Genomic DNA, 16,319 nt, shown 5'->3' with positions numbered 1-16,319 from the left:
AGAGCAATTAAATCTATAATTACAAGAATCAAGGAAAAACTACTTAGTAAAATAAACCAAGATTTTAGTATTCAGGATGACACCTCTGAAGATACTGACGCATCACAGGAAAATACTCCTTCTAGCGATAAATAAAAAAAATGGCTAATATTCAGTGGAACATTCAATCCGTATTCACACATATAGAAATGCTACAGCTTTTAATTAAAGAAACACATCCACAAGTTATCTGCTTATACAAGAGACATATTTCACAACAAATAAAAAATAATACTCATTAAAACAATATGAGGCCTACCATAAAATTAGAACAAACGCTGGTAAAGCTAGTGGTGGCGTATCCATTTTTATCACCTGGAACGACTTAAAAGTGATTTACCAAGTGATCTGAAAAGTGCTCTGAACTATAATAAATGTGATAAAGTGACTAAGTTTCTAAAACTAACTAAAAATTGTAAAATCTAATATAAAAACAAGCTTAAGTTCTCAATTGTAATTAGTTGTTATAAGCAAACATCTGATTTTATGTACAACTCTTCCCTGCCAATAACCTTTCATGGTTGACGCGGTATACTTAATAAAAAAAAAGTAAGCTAACAGAATTTGTTCTAAATAATGCTCGATTTTACTACACTTTAGCTCTATGGCTGACTAAAACAGTCTACCTACTAAACAATGAATATGCGCCAAATGGTTAAAATCCTCAGACTCCCATTCATCCACCATCATGTGTCTAGATAGGGTGGCTGAATGATTAATGAGGACAGTTAACCCTCTATTAAGGGCTTAACTGCGGTTTTGTGCACCTGAGTTCCAACTGGAAACTATTTGCAATTAATTGTCTTAATTGAATGCTTTTAGTTTTATCCGATTTGGGTAAATGGCAATCAATGATTTTATTTCTAGATACATTCTTTACCTAGCTTACCTACTGTGTAACCAGATTGTTTAAAGAGCTTACAAATTGTTTTAACTACTCAAATTTCATTAGTTTATTTACAGAAGTAGTTTACACTTGAGTCCTGGAATCTTTCCCCGTGCGTCATCATTTAAAGCATAGGTACGAAATAAGTCGATGATAAGTCGGAAATTGAAATTTACTAAACGCAACAGCAAGTGACAGTAAGTGACTTGCTGTTGCGTTTAGTAAATTTCAATTTCCGACATATAATCGACTTAGTTCGTATGCTTTAAATGATGACGCAAAGGTAAAGATTCCCGGGCTCAACTGTATCAATATTATTAACTACTGCAATATTTTTCTTCTTTATGTGCCGTCTCCTAATCGCATGGATATTATCATCACTATCTTTACTCTATCTACCTCTGTTCTGAATAGTTCTATAGAACTGCATTTAAACCAGTCGTTTAATTATTTCAATCATGACACTCTCCTTCTTTCTATACTCCTTCCTCCTGTTATCAGAGGCGTAACAGAGGCCCCCGCAGCATGAAGCTTGCGGGGGGGGGGGCAATATGTCAGGGGCCCCATTTTGTCACCTAATATAATGTAAAAATGGGTTATTGTTATATTATTTTGCGCATACATACGCAACGTTTTTTAAGCAACGTAGTATTGAACATGAGGTTGTCCATCAGATAGATACAATGTATCGTGTGTATGTATTGTACTACGTATTAATAAAATTGTAGATTTATTCTTTGATAGTAGTGCACGAAGAAAGTTGTTCATCTCATAGAATAATAATATGTAATAATGTAGTCGTTTATTAATTTTCTTTCTATTTTATTCTATACGAATAAAGATGAAAAATGTAAGTTGTCAGAAACAGTGCATGAATACACTAATAGCCCAATAAATGACCGTTTTGGAGTGTAATTATCAGCGTCACGACGTATTTGCTTGGCAATTTGGATTTCGATTCTACTTATCATCCACTTCCAAGGTGGAGTTGTACCGTTGGTTGCTTTACTTGGGGGGTGAAAGTTACCCCTTCTCGGGGGTGAAAAATATATGTTTAAAATAAGTCGGGAAATGGATAAATTGACTAATTATAAGCAACTTTTGTTATAGAGCTTCTTTAGTCAATACTGTTCAAGTGACTTGCGAGTGAACATGTTTATTTTTCAACAAAAAATCACGTATTCAGGTTTTCGAAAAATTATCGAAAAAATATTTTTAGCAAAAATGTAGCTTATAAAAAACAAAAATAATGGTGTACCTATTCTCCTATTTATGAAGTCTATCGACACAGTAAAAGGAAAGTTGTAGCTCATAAAAAATTGTTCTTATTTGTTCAATTTCAAATCGAATATTTCAACGTGAAATAACCAGAAAACGAAGCACTTTTCGGGGAAAACTCATTGAAACTTTTTTTAAAGAAGAAGTTTAAAAAAGAACTTAATTTTTATTTTTTATATATTTTTTATAACATTTTATAGCAAGCTTCTAGCATCAAAACTATGCAAATTACGCTCAAAATAAAGTTGTCCCCTTTTTTTGGTAAAAAAAACGTGAAAATCTCCCCCTAAGTTTGATCGGTTCAAGAGAGCCCCCTAGAGAAATTAAAAATTTAAAATAATGTAAATTTCAATATTTGCAGTTCAAATGTGTTTAGTTTCAAACACATATCCTGCTTACTACAAGAAAAATGTTTAGAGTTTTGTGGTGAACGGTAGTAAAGGTTGTGCTGAACGAGGTAAAGTGTGAGGTAACCTAAGCTATGCATGTATCATAAAAAAAGTTCATGACCCCCGAAAATCGGTCTTCAGGTATTAATGATACGAAAAATCTCAAAAAGTAAAGAAATGTAGGTTTTGCTTTTATAAATATTTTTGTTTTTTTTTTGTTTTTCTGTAAGACAAAATTTGGTTAAGATATGGCTGTTCAAAGCTTGCATACACTCGTAATTAGTGGCTCGTCAGAGCCCTTTCAAATAAAACCCATTTAAAAATAAGCACTTTGAACCGGTGAAACTTACAGGTCATATAAAAAAAAAGGTAAGTAATTTGTAAAGCGATAATAATTAGTTTCATTTGGGGTGCTAAATAAGGGGAGATTTTCACAATTTTTTTTTACCAAAAAAGCTATAACTATTTTGAGCCTAACACGCTTAGTTTTGATGATAGAAATTTTTATAAAAAGTAAAAATACCTAAAACTTTTTTTAAACATTTTAAAAAAGTTTTAATGAATTTTTCCCGAAAAGTGCATCGTTTTTTGGTTATTTCGCGTTGAAATATTCGATTTGGAATTTGACAAATAAGAAAAATATTTCATGAGCTACTTTACATTTACTTGGTCAATAGACTTCATTTTTGTATGAGCTACATTTTTGCTAGGTACTTATTTACGAATACTTACTTTTTGAGTTATTTGCGAAAAACCGCTTGAAAACGTGGTTTTTTTATTGAACAATGTTGAATATTTTTACTGGTAAATAACTCGAAAAGTATTGACTGGACCACTTTGGTGGTGACATTGAAAGTTACACGGTATCGCCGTATTTCATGTTTATTTACTGGTTTATAACACATATAAGGTTATGTTACACATGCCGCATTTAGTATAATTTTGTCAAAGGGGGCCCCATTTCCTATTCTGCGGGGGAGCCCCGACGGATGTTGTTACGCCACTGCCTGTTATCTTTCCCGTTTTACCAATTTTAGCATTTCATATCGCTGTCCTCTCATTATATGTCCCAGTTATTGTAACTTTATTATTTTTATTGTGTTTATTATTTCGTATTTTTGCCCAATTACTCACAATACTTACTTCCATGTTTGTTTTCTTCTTTGTCCATGCTATTCTAAGCATCCTTATCAAGCACCACATTTCAAATGACTGTGTAGTGATATTATGACGTTCTATATAATTAATATAAAATATGTTCTACGCCTAATTTTGAATAATTTTATTATTTTTTTAACTCGTATTAACCTTAACACCGATAGGAGAGTGCAATTATAACGAAAAGATACAATGTTTCGGAAAAAATCAAACAAGGTTATATTTTTCTAAAACTCTTTTTGTTAGTTTATAAATATGTTAAAGTAAAAAGTTCTACTCACAAATTTTGCCGCTAATTGTTTATTAATTGTGTAAACAATAACAATTGTTTTGTATAAATAATGTTAAGAATATGGGTGAATTCAACATTTTATTTTGATAAAAAATGTTTTTATTTTAGTTTTGATTATGCTGAACCCGAATCTGACATTACAATTTGCAAATTCAAAATGGCGGATTCAAAATGGCGGATTTTTCCTAAAAATCCTTAAAAAGTAGTTGTAAAATCCGAATTTTTTTTATAAATCGTGTCTGTTTACATATATGTGGATATTTTTGAGAGGTTGCTAAACCTGAATCAAATTTTGATAATTTAAATTATAAAATGGCAGATCCAAAATGGCGGATAACTTAAAAAATATTTGTAAAATCATAATTTCTTTACAAAATGTATTTATTTCTACATATTATATTTATTTTTGAGAGCTTTGATAAACCTAACTTAAATGTTAACATTATAAACTATAAAATGGCGGATCCAAAATGCGGATTTTCTAAAAAGAACATAAAAAAGAACATTTTTCTAAAACATTTATTGTCTTTATTTTTAACAGGTTGTTGAATCTGAATTAAAGATTAAAAATTTAAATTTCAAAATGGCGGATCCAAAATGGCGGTTGTTTAAATGAAAAACAAGTAGAATCCAATCAAACAAATATGGAATTTCATTCTTAAAAAAAAGATAAACAAATAATTTTCACAATTATATTAAAAATTAAAATGTATTAGAAAGAATATTTAAAAAAAAACAAATTTTCGATTAGAAGGATATAATTACATATTGAAACATAGTTTTTAATTCCAAACAACTTTTCTTGATAAAAATTTTCGATATTGTGAAATATAAAGGTACTTTACTCTTGAGTGAAATTCATATTTTTTGACATACCTCGTACAAAATTAACAAAATTTGATATTTGATGGTTGCATCTTATGTTATATACGATGCAGAGTATTTTATAAAGAATAACTTTTTTTCGTAAAACTGATATTAAAAAAGTTATCAATACGTTCCAAGTTTCGCAGAACTGTATAAGAGCTAAAAAAAAATTTTTTATTGAACATTTATTATTGTTGAAGCTTATATGTATTTTAGGTAAGTTTTACAGAAAAAAGTTTTGATCACTCTGTATATACATTTTTTCAGCTGGTAATTTTCGGTTTTTGTATTACATTTTTGTTATCTTTCTTAGTTTTCTCAAAAAGAAATTGTTTATTTCATTTGTAAAGTAAAATAATTCAGTGTTTTTTTAAAATTACATCCCAAGCTTTAAAAAAATAGCAAAAAAATTGTATTAGATTTATTCAAACTTGAGTAATACCGTCTTAAAATGGTGGGAATTCTGTAAAACTACGAAGTTTTCAAAAATTACATTTTTTGAGACATCGTATTATTTGAATTAAATTTTTGAGATTTTTTTTTAATGAAACATCGTTTAGTAAGTTGATTGAGAGGTAAGTTGTGCACATTTGAGAGTTTTATAAGTAAAATTGTATTAGTTACACATTTTTAAATCATTTTAAACAAAATTCATGTAAGGCTCACTTTCCGCCCACACCGTACTTATGTCCATACATTTTATTTCTTTTTATTACAACCATAAGATAGCTTATTTAATCTTCTTTCATGTCCAATTTGTAGAATTTCTTTTGATCTAATAGTTAAAGAATTACATTTAAAAAACTCAACCGTGCACTTCTTCCAACGCTAGTTTACAGTGCGCCAATGTGTATGAGAAGGGTGACTTTAGCGTTATAAATAAAAAATTACAGAAGCTAGAGATTTAATTTTAGAAAAATCTTTATATAAGGTTTTTTTTTGTAAAATTTTCTGAATTTTTCAATGGTCAAGTCAGTTTTTTTCTATAAATTATATTTTCGAAGTTATTTAAAAAAACATCTAACTTCGCTGTTCATTTGTTTAATAAAAAATGAAGCACCCACTTCTCGAGTAGAACTTTTTGATATGTTGTTTATTAAACATTTCTTAATGAAATTACAAAAAGTTTTATCTTGTTTGATTTTTTCCGAAGTGAAAATCTAAATGCACTCCCCTACGAGTAAAACAGTATAACTATCTTGGAACAGTTGGAACAATAGTAAACGAACAATGGGATCACTCACAAGAAATAAAATGTAGAATAGAGAAGGCTAGGAGTGCATTCAATAACATTACCAAACTCTTTAAAAGCCACAACCTTAATCTGGAGATAAAAATAAGGCTCCTACGATGTTATATCTTTTAAAAGATGTGGCTATACAGGCGAATCCTAAGGATATCATGGACGGACAAGATAACCAACGAGACCGTATTACGAAGAGTAGGCAAAGAAAGAGAGGTGATGTATACCATTAAAAGGAGAAAGTTAGAATATCTCGGACACATAATGAGAAACGGCACTAAATAGAGATTACTGAAGGTAATCCTTCAAGGTAAAGTATTCGGAAAGCGAGGAATTGAGGGAAGAAGAATATCATGGTTAAAGCACCTGAGGAAATGGTTCTCCACAACAACAACTAATCTATTTAAAGCATTAGTTAATAAAATAATTATAGCCAGAATGATCGCCAATATTCGAAACGAATAGCCACTAAAAGAAGAAGAAGAACCTTAACACGACAGTAACGAAGTAAATATGATATTGAACTCTAACGTGCTGTTGTTATAGTTTGACGGGTATAAATACAGAATAGTGCAAAGACACGGGGATTCTTATTTTGTTATTAGATTAGACGCGAACATGGCGTACCATTATTGGTATAGGTCTTAGATATTATTGTAAATAAGTTGTATGGGTTAGTCACCGATTGTGAATTGTAAATTTAATGTTATCTGAACATATATATAGTTTTATTCAATAAGGACCAAAGAAGCAGTAAGTGCCTAGTTTTATAACACTATTAGTCCAGGGTAATAAGGTTTTTTCCATGTCACTCGAGCAGCCACGGTACTGAAGCGTTTTTTCGACAGGTAATATCTATGAGAACAAATTGTAACTATTTCCTGCGTAGGATCTGGCGGCCATTTTTATTTATAAACAATTAAGTGTCAAAAAATGGCATTTTCCCCTTTTTTTCAAATCAATGGAAAACAGTGAAACTTATGGTTTTTTTAGTACAAATATCTTTGATATTATGGAAAAAGCTTTAAAATGACGTATTACAAAGTTTGATATACTCATTTATTGTTAATATAATTGCGAAAAAAGGTCGGAATTGCAAAAAAAAATAATTTCGCAATATCTATTGTAAAAGTTAGTGCACAGCTTTGAAATTTTTGGCATATAAGGGCTCTTTCGTGCTTAATATGTGATAAAAATTTCAAAGCGATTCACTCAATTGTTTAAATTTTATTCAAATTGTTTTTCCCAGAGAGCATTTTTTTGCAATGACATAAGTCAGAAAAAAATGATGTTAGAACCATTTCACAGGTGTCAAATGGAAGAGCATGTGCTATATTTTCAACTTGGTTTTAGAAAAGCGAATAAAAAATGCATTTATTAGTAATAAATAATTATGCAAAAGTATCGTAAATCTTTCCTTATAAACTTTTTATTTTGTTATATAAGAAATTATATATATTTATTGCAATTTTTGATCAATTATGATATAAATAACTTTACTTGGTAGTTGTGCACTTAAAACAGGGTAAAAAAGTTAATTTTTTTGGAAACAGTTTTTCAAAAAGTTTATAATGAAAGATTGACGATACTTTTGCATAATTATTTACTATTAATAAATACATTTTTTATTCGCTTTTTTTAAACCAAGTTGAAAATATAGCTCATGCTCTTCCATTTGACACATGTGGAATGGTTCTAACGTCATTTTTTTCTGACTTATGTTATTGCAAAAAAAATTTAAACAATTGAATGAATCGCTTTGAAATTTTTATCACATATTAAGCACCAAACAACCCTCAATTGATAAAAATTTCAAACCTGTACACAAATCTTTACAACAGTTATTACGAAAATATTTTTTTGCAATTCCGACCTTTTTTCGCAGTTATATTAACAATTAATGAGTATATCAAACTTTGTAATATGTCATTTTAAAGATTTTTCCATAATCTCAAATATATTTGTACTAAAGAAATCACAAGATTCACTATTTTCCATTGATTTGAAAAAAAAGGGAAAAAAGCCATTTTTTAACAGTTAATTGTTTTTAAATAAAAATGGCCGCCAGATCCTATGCAGGAAATAGTTACAATTTGTTCCTATAGGTATTACCTGTCGAAAAAACGCTTCAGTACCCTGGCTGCTCAAGTGTCACGAACAGGGTATATTTTTGTCTTATTACCCTGGCCTATATAGCTTGTTTATGTATTCTTGCTTCAGTGTCTAGCTTTCAAGCCCATATTGTAATATCAAATATTGCAATATGGTCAACTTCACGACTTCGTAAGCTGATCTTCATAAAACGCTCACTATACTACTCGCGAAGTCGATCGAAGTTTAGTGAGTACGAGAGTGTAGACAGGTTGTTCATGCGACTTCGCTGCGCCTTGGCCTACTTCCATTCTGTGGCGGTTTTTGAGACCAAGTCAAAGGAACCGAAGTCCTTAACGCCCGGCGTGAATGTGTTCCTCGCGAAGTAGAACGAGTGTGTAGTGACGGTACTTCGGACTTCGGTGAACTTTCCCGAAGTAACTTCACGAGATTGTAGTTGCTCGCTTTAGGTTAATTAAATTTTATATATCCTTTGTCGCTCTTGCACATTAAAGCAGCGAAATATTTACGATTGAAGCAATAGGGTCATTGTGTGCTGTGGGATTGCTACCCCTTTTACCTCCAATATTTTGCCATATTTATAGTAGCTTCTATGGCTGCACAATTTTAGTTTTGAAAACAAAACTAGAATTATTGTGGTTTACTCCCAGTAAAAATAGTAAATTAGTAAGTAGACACAATGTAGGTTTACTGCTCGAAACTTCTACGATAATTGCTTGTTCATTTTTACTTTCAGAAAAGTCAAAAGAATATATTTATAGGTATTATAGGCACACAAATTTTGTAAATGGAGTGAATGAATTTACTATTAAAAAATATTACACATTTTGTACTATAGATATATAAATATTATATAATACTCCATTAGATATTAAAATTTTAAATTTTCTTTATAACCGGTCGAAAACAGTTTTGGCATGTTTTGAATGAGATAATTCTAATAATGAATAAATTTAAAAACAAAAAAGATCGCCCGAGCAGGGACTTGAACCCTGGACCCTTGGATTAAAAGTCCAATGCTCTACCGACTGAGCTACCCGGGCTGATGTCGACTCTTGATTTTACTTGAAATGTCTTGCACCGGAATCTATTTTGGTTCATACGTTTACTGTAAAATGAACTGTATTAAATGAAGAATTTGACAGACAGCCTGTAGAGTCAACGGAGACAGTAGCAGCAATGGTCACCAAAATAACCAACGAGGAAGTGGCTCAAGCGCTTCAAAAAATAAAGAAAGGAAAAGCGGTAGGACCAGATGATATTCCTGGGGAAGTATGGAGAGCATTGGGAGAGACAGGAACAAGGTGGCTAGCAGGTCTATTTAATAGAATTATGGAAGTCGGACAAATGCCAGACGAATGGAGAAGCAGTATACTGGTACCTGTTTACAAAAACAAGGGAGATATACAACAATGTACAAACTACAGGGCTATAAAACTGCTTAGCCACACCATGAAAATATGGGAAAGAGTAATTGACAGACGGATACGTGAAGAGACCGAAATATCCGAGAATCAATTTGGCTTTATGCAGGGTAGATCAACAACAGATGCAATTTTCATTATAAGGCAGTTGATGGAAAAATACAGGAGTAAAGAAACAAACGCTCATATGGTATTCATTGATCTTGAGAAAGCATATGATAGAGTTCCTCGAGAGATTCTGTGGTGGGCACTCAATAAGAAAGGAGTCCCTGGTGAATATGTAAAGATTGTGAGGGATATGTATGAGGGAGTAACGACTAGTGTTAGGACAGGTGTGGGAGAGACTGATAAATTTCATGTGAAAGTAGGGTTGCACCAAGGCTCTGTGCTTAGTCCGTATTTATTCTCATTAGTTTTGGACCAGATAACAGCGAAACTACAGGGTAACATTCCATGGTGCTTAATGTATGCTGATGATGTCGTGTTAGTAGGAAATAGTGAAAGAGACTTAGAACAAAAACTGGAACAGTGGAGACAAGCTCTGGAGGAAAAAGGTTTAAAACTTAGTAGGACAAAAACAGAGTATTTGGAATGTTCATTTAAAGATGGAGCTACTACAAATAAAATGGTATCTTTGGATGGTGAAATGATTGTGAAAAGCAATAGTTTTAAGTACCTAGGATCGGTATTACAGAGTAATGGAGAAATAGATGGAGATGCATGCAGTAGAATTAGGGCTGGATGGATGAAGTGGAAAGAAGCGAGTGGTGTGTTGTGTGACAGAAAAATTCCAATGAAGCTGAAGGGAAAATTCTATAAAACAGCCATAAGACCGGCTATGATGTACGGAACTGAATGTTGGGCAGTGAAAAAGAAAGAGGAACAACGAATGCATGTGGCGGAAATGAGAATGCTTAGATGGATGAGTGGAGTGACAAAGAAGGATAAAATTAGAAATGAGTATATTAGGGGAAGTCTAGGTGTGGCACCAATTGATGCCAAAATGAGAGAGCATAGGTTAAGATGGTTCGGTCATGTTCAACGTCGAGACGTTAATCACCCAATACGAAGAATAGCTGAAGTGCAGATTCCTGGAAGGAGTAGGAGAGGAAGACCAAAGAAGACCTGGGGGGAGGCGATAAGGCAGGACATGTTGGTAAAGGGGATTAACATTGATATGACCCAAGACAGAATTGTGTGGAGAAATGCAATTAGGGAAGCCGACCCCGCATAGGGATAAGGCAAAGAGAATGATGATGACGTTTACTGTAAACCAGTATCTTGTATAGTTTTTGAATTTCTGTTAAAACCACTAAAACCATTCACTCATCAAAGAATGTACTAGATATGTATTTAGTCGTTTTGAAAAAACTTTGGTTCACTTATTCTTAAAGCATTTAATAAATTTTCATTAGTGGACTCGGCAGTGGACGGATTATTTCTTTTGTTTTAACCATTCCTTTATTCACTTGCGTTTATTTTTCTTCGTTAATTATTCAGGTCTCCTTTCTCCTTTCGTAAAGTAGGTACTAGTAGGTACTTCAGTCAAGTTCGTCTGTTTGGTATATAAATGTACATAATCTTCAAGTCATCAACTCGCCTTATCTCTTGTCGTCCATATTTTGTATCCACATATCCTACGGATTTTTGAAAGTGTCATTTTGAAACACGTTGAGCAATAAAAAAAGTCTCCCCGTGACAATGTTTTGCACATTGCCGTGACCAGGATTCGAACCTGGGTTACCACGGCCACAACGTGGGGTCCTAACCACTAGACGATCACGGCTACCGAGACATGATCGCCGTAGCAAAAAAATCGAGATGTACCTCAAGCGAGAGCTCCTGACGAGAACGAGAGTTTATCAACTAATATAGCGTCTATCTCGCATAATAATGTGGATCAATTTGTGAGCAAAAACAGCATTTCCCATCTATTATGGTTTTTTACTGTAGAAAATGTGATAGGTACTAAAAATTTCCATCAAATAATTTATGTATTACTTGTAGAAAGTAGGAATTTTTCAGTTTATTTTAATTTAATCTTAATGATTCTTAAGCTGCAAAAATGATTGTATGTACTATTATTAATTTGTATTTAATGATACATGACATATTATTTGACGTTGCTGACATCTCTTAACTCAACTATACATTCTAAAAATTCAAAGTCAATGTCTCCGTAGCCGTGATCGTCTAGTGGTTAGGACCCCACGTTGTGGCCGTGGTAACCCAGGTTCGAATCCTGGTCACGGCAATGTGCAAAACATTGTCACGTGGAGACACTTTTTTCTTTTTTTTTTTAATTCAGAATACATATGTTTATTATTTATGTTTATAATGTTTATAATATGTTTATTATTTATATCACACACTTTCTTAAAATTCGTAATTATTCATCACCGATTTTAGATAAGTTTTAATAAATACCTTTTACAAAAATAAGTTTTTATACCAGATAAAATCAATAAAAAATGCACAAAATAAGTTTCAAAAATAACAGGCTTTTGTATCAACAAGAGCTATTTGTATAACAAGGGAGGAAAGTGCTACTTTTCCTCCCGAGAATGAATTTTAGGTACTGCCCGACGCGTAGCGGAGGGCAGTAATCATTCATGGGAGGAAAAGTCTCTTTACTCCCATGTTATACATATGGTTTTTCCGCCTTCCTCAAATTAATAACAAGTCATTTTTCATTTTTACTTAATTTATTTATGTAACTAACCAAAAAAAATTATTAAAACTAAAACTAACAAGTAGGTACAAGATAACTGTCAACTATCAAATATAAGTCAAATTATTAATGTAAACATTGTTAAATCAAAATAACAATTTACTGTTTTTTACCATTCTGCAAAATACAGGGTGTTTTATAAATAAACGTTAAAATGTATTGATACTTACGTAATAGAAAATAGATATTGTACAGGGCGTCAATAAGTTATATTTTATTAATGAAATACCATGACGACACTTTTACTTTCCTCCCTAGGGAGGAAAAGTACAACTTTGCTACCTACAATCAGGTCCGGAAAAGTATACTTTCGGTAGAGGTAGGTGGAAATAGTATATTACATACCTAGCGGGAAAGTACTCTATTTCAGCCGAGCGGCAAGGTAGTTGACCGAGGTGCGAAGCACCGAGGTAAACTACAGACGCGAGGCTAGAATGAGTTCCCGCGAGGTTTGTATACTATTTTACTCACAATCGGTTAGTAGTTTATGGATTTCTAATACTTACAATCTACCAATAATAATTTCGTTTCAAATATCTGTATCCATTTTCATTATGTGATAAGATGAATTATTTTAAGTAACCTGTGAGATCGTTGTTAGGTAACAAAACAAGTTTGTTTAATCTGACATTTAGGCGATACACGATTATTTTTCATTACTTAAAAACACGGTCTTACTTTAACCGTCAATAGTAATCATAATTCCAATGTAACTATTAATATTTATAATTCCAAATAGTTTTCTTTTTGTTGTTGTTGTTGTTGTTGTTGTTGTTGTTTCTTAATTAAATAAATGTTGAGTGGATTCTATTCTTTCTAAACCATCTTTTAAGCAAAAATGACATTGACATTTGCAGGTAGAAAAGTGACAGATGCTTGCCGGGAAAGTACTTTCCCAGCTAGCTTCTAAAGTAAAGTAAGTAATAGGTCGCTTCCTGATTACTTCAAAGGTTATAAATCCATAAATTACTAACCGATTGTGAGTAAAACCTTTTTCCACCTACCTCTACCGAAAGTATACTTTTCCAGACCTGATTGTAGGGAGCAAAGTTGTACTTTTCCTCCCTAGGGAGGAAAAGTAAAAGTGACGTTATGGTATTTCATTCATGAAATATAACTTATTGACGCCCTGTACAATATCTATTTTCTATTACATAAATATCTATACATTTTACCGTTTATTTATAAAACACATTGTATTTTGCAGAATGGTAAAAAACAGTAAATTGTTATTTTGATTTAATAATGTTTACATTAATAACTTGACTTATTTTTGACAGTTGACAGTTATATTGTACCTACTTGTTTGTTTTAGTTCTAATAAATTTTGTTGGTTAGTTACATAAATAAATTAAGTAAAAATGAAAAAATGACTTGTTATTTGAGGAAGGTGGAAAAACCATATGTATAACATGGGAGTAAAGTGCCTTTTCCTCCCTTGAATGATTACTGCCCTCCGCTACGCGTCGGGCAGTAAACTTCATTCTCGAGAGGAAAAGTAGCACTTTCCTCCCTTGTTATACAAATAGCTATTACATGGTGTATAATAACAATAAGTATGTACATATACCTACCGGTGGCCGATGGCAACTTTCTTAGTTTAAATACGATACTCTATAAATTCTCCCATGTCTGAACTATTTAGAATACTCTATCTATTCCGTAATGTTCATATGGTTCAGTGGCGCACCTAGAATTTTCCTCTGGAAGTGGAGTTTGGCTTGGACACAAAAATTTTTTTGTATAGTTTTTTAAAGACAAGTTACATTTTCCTACTATTCTTTGTAGCCCTGTGAGGGGTTTCAACCCACAAGCCCCCCCTGGGTGCGCCACTGATATGGTTTATATTTATTTTTGACTTTTTGGACATTATGTGTTTGTTCTCAGATTTATTGTAAAAATTCACACTTATTAATTCAGGTCAAAATGGCCGCCTCGAACGTCTTCGCAACATCCTACTCTTAAAAAGATTTTGGACATCTTGGATATTAAAGCACCCTAATATGCCTGTGTAGATATTGGCATTGAATCCGACCCGATCCGACCGTCACATGTAACACCGTTGCCGTATCCTCTATTTTTTCATACTATCACCATTGATTAATAACTACTAATGGGTGGGTGTTTTATAATCAATGCTATCACGTTACAATTTTTGGTGATATTATATTTGTGTGTGAAATGTATCATTTTTGTGTATTTTAGGTATGTTCTAATATGTTATGTATATATAGGTTTTTACTTGATTATTTTAAATCATTGTGACGTTTAATGCTAGAAACCTTGTAATATTGTGTACCTAATGTGTTAAAAGTAAGTAGTTTTGAAACACCAATTAAGTAAAGTTTATTATGTTGTTGTTTTCACCAATTTTGAAAAAATGTGAAAACATTGAATTGTCCACGTCCGTCTGTCCGTCCGTCCGTCTTGTCTGTCTGTTTGCAAACTCAACTCCTCCGTCATTATACCAGGTAGAATGACAAATGAGGTGTCAAATGAAAGCTTATCCAAGGATGGTACTAAAGGTGAGAAATTTAACCTAGGCTGTCTGTCGGTCTGTCTGTCCGACCGCGTATATGATTCCTTCGTCACTGTACCAGGTAGAATGACAAATGAGGTGTCAAATGAAAGCTTATAATCCAAGGATGGTACTAAAGATGAGAAGTTTGACATACTGTCAAAATTTAACCTAGGCTGTCTGTCCGCCTGTCCGTCCGACCTGGTATAGTGACGGAAGAGTTATATTCGCGTACAGACAGACAGACGGACAGACAACCTAGGTCTAATTTCTCACCATTACTACTATCCTTGGATTATAAACTTTCAGTTGACACCTCATTTGTCATTCTACCTGATACAGTGACGGATGAGTTATACTCGCGGTCGAACGGACAGACGGACAGACAGCCTATGTCAAATTTCTCACCTTTAGTACGATCCTTGTATTATAAGCTTTCATTTGACACCTCATTTGCCATTCTACCTGCTATAGTAACGGATGAGTTATATTCGTGGTTGGACGGACAGGCGGGCAGACAGCCTATGTCAAATTTCTCACCTTTAGTACCATCCTTGTATTATAAGCTTTCATTTGACACCTCATTTGTCATTCTACCTGGTATAGTGACGAAGGCGTTATATTCGCGGTCGGACGGACAGGCGGACAGACAACCTATGTCAAATTTCTTACCTTCAGTACCATCCTTGGATTATAAGCTTTCATTTGACACCTCATTTGTCATTCTACCTGGTATAGTAACGGAGGAGTTATATTCGCGGTCAGACAGACAGACAACCTAGGTCTAATTTCTTACCTTTAGTACTATCCTTGGATTATAAGCTTTAATTTGACACCTCATTTGTCATTATACCTAGTATAATGACGGAGAAGTAAATGTTATTATTCTATTATTCTTGTAGGTACATTTAACATTGATTGAAATTATGAAAGAAATATATAGAAAACAGCATGGCAACACTGTGATGCACACACATAAAAATTCAGCCACATTCAGCTGTGCCGGCTGTGCGTTACATAGGGTGCTTTAAATCCAAGATGTCCAAGATTTTTAAGTCAGCTAAGTCGAGGGATTTAGTTTGTACACAATAATTTTGACATAATCCCATAAGAAGAAATCTAAGAGCGTCAAATCAGGCGATTTTGCCGACCCTTTCATCGATACTCGTCTCATTATCCACCGATTTGCAAATATTTGGTTGTGTTGTGATACCCTGGGGCGGTATTTCACCTTAAGTAAGTAAGGTGAGTTTTAAAACAAGTTGCAGAGAATTTCCTTAATCAAATAAATAAAAAGAATTTCCTTGACCAAATAGGTCAAATAATTAACCTTATCAACCAGGAATAATTTCCTGCTTGATAAATGTTAACTTTTATATCTA

The 16,319-nt window shown here is 32.7% G+C and overlaps 1 protein-coding gene and 3 non-coding genes across 4 annotated transcripts in view; 2 read left to right on the top strand and 2 right to left on the bottom strand.

The window, feature by feature from the left end:
* The window catches only part of LOC126882944 (glutamate decarboxylase), a 264,997-nt gene that overhangs the window by 22,263 nt on the left and 226,415 nt on the right, over positions 1 to 16,319 (top strand). The gene's annotated exons all lie outside the window — the stretch shown is intronic.
* On the bottom strand, positions 9,235 to 9,307 carry Trnak-uuu (transfer RNA lysine (anticodon UUU)). Its single transcript has one exon. It is a non-coding gene; the product is annotated as a tRNA-Lys (tRNA).
* On the bottom strand, positions 11,403 to 11,474 carry Trnah-gug (transfer RNA histidin (anticodon GUG)). Its single transcript has one exon. It is a non-coding gene; the product is annotated as a tRNA-His (tRNA).
* Positions 11,871 to 11,942, top strand: Trnah-gug (transfer RNA histidin (anticodon GUG)). Its single transcript has one exon. It is a non-coding gene; the product is annotated as a tRNA-His (tRNA).

The sequence above is a fragment of the Diabrotica virgifera genome, chromosome 4, assembly GCF_917563875.1.
Source record: "Diabrotica virgifera virgifera chromosome 4, PGI_DIABVI_V3a".
In the NCBI taxonomy this organism is placed as follows: domain Eukaryota; kingdom Metazoa; phylum Arthropoda; class Insecta; order Coleoptera; family Chrysomelidae; genus Diabrotica; species Diabrotica virgifera.
This window is presented reverse-complemented; position numbering and strand designations above follow the sequence as displayed.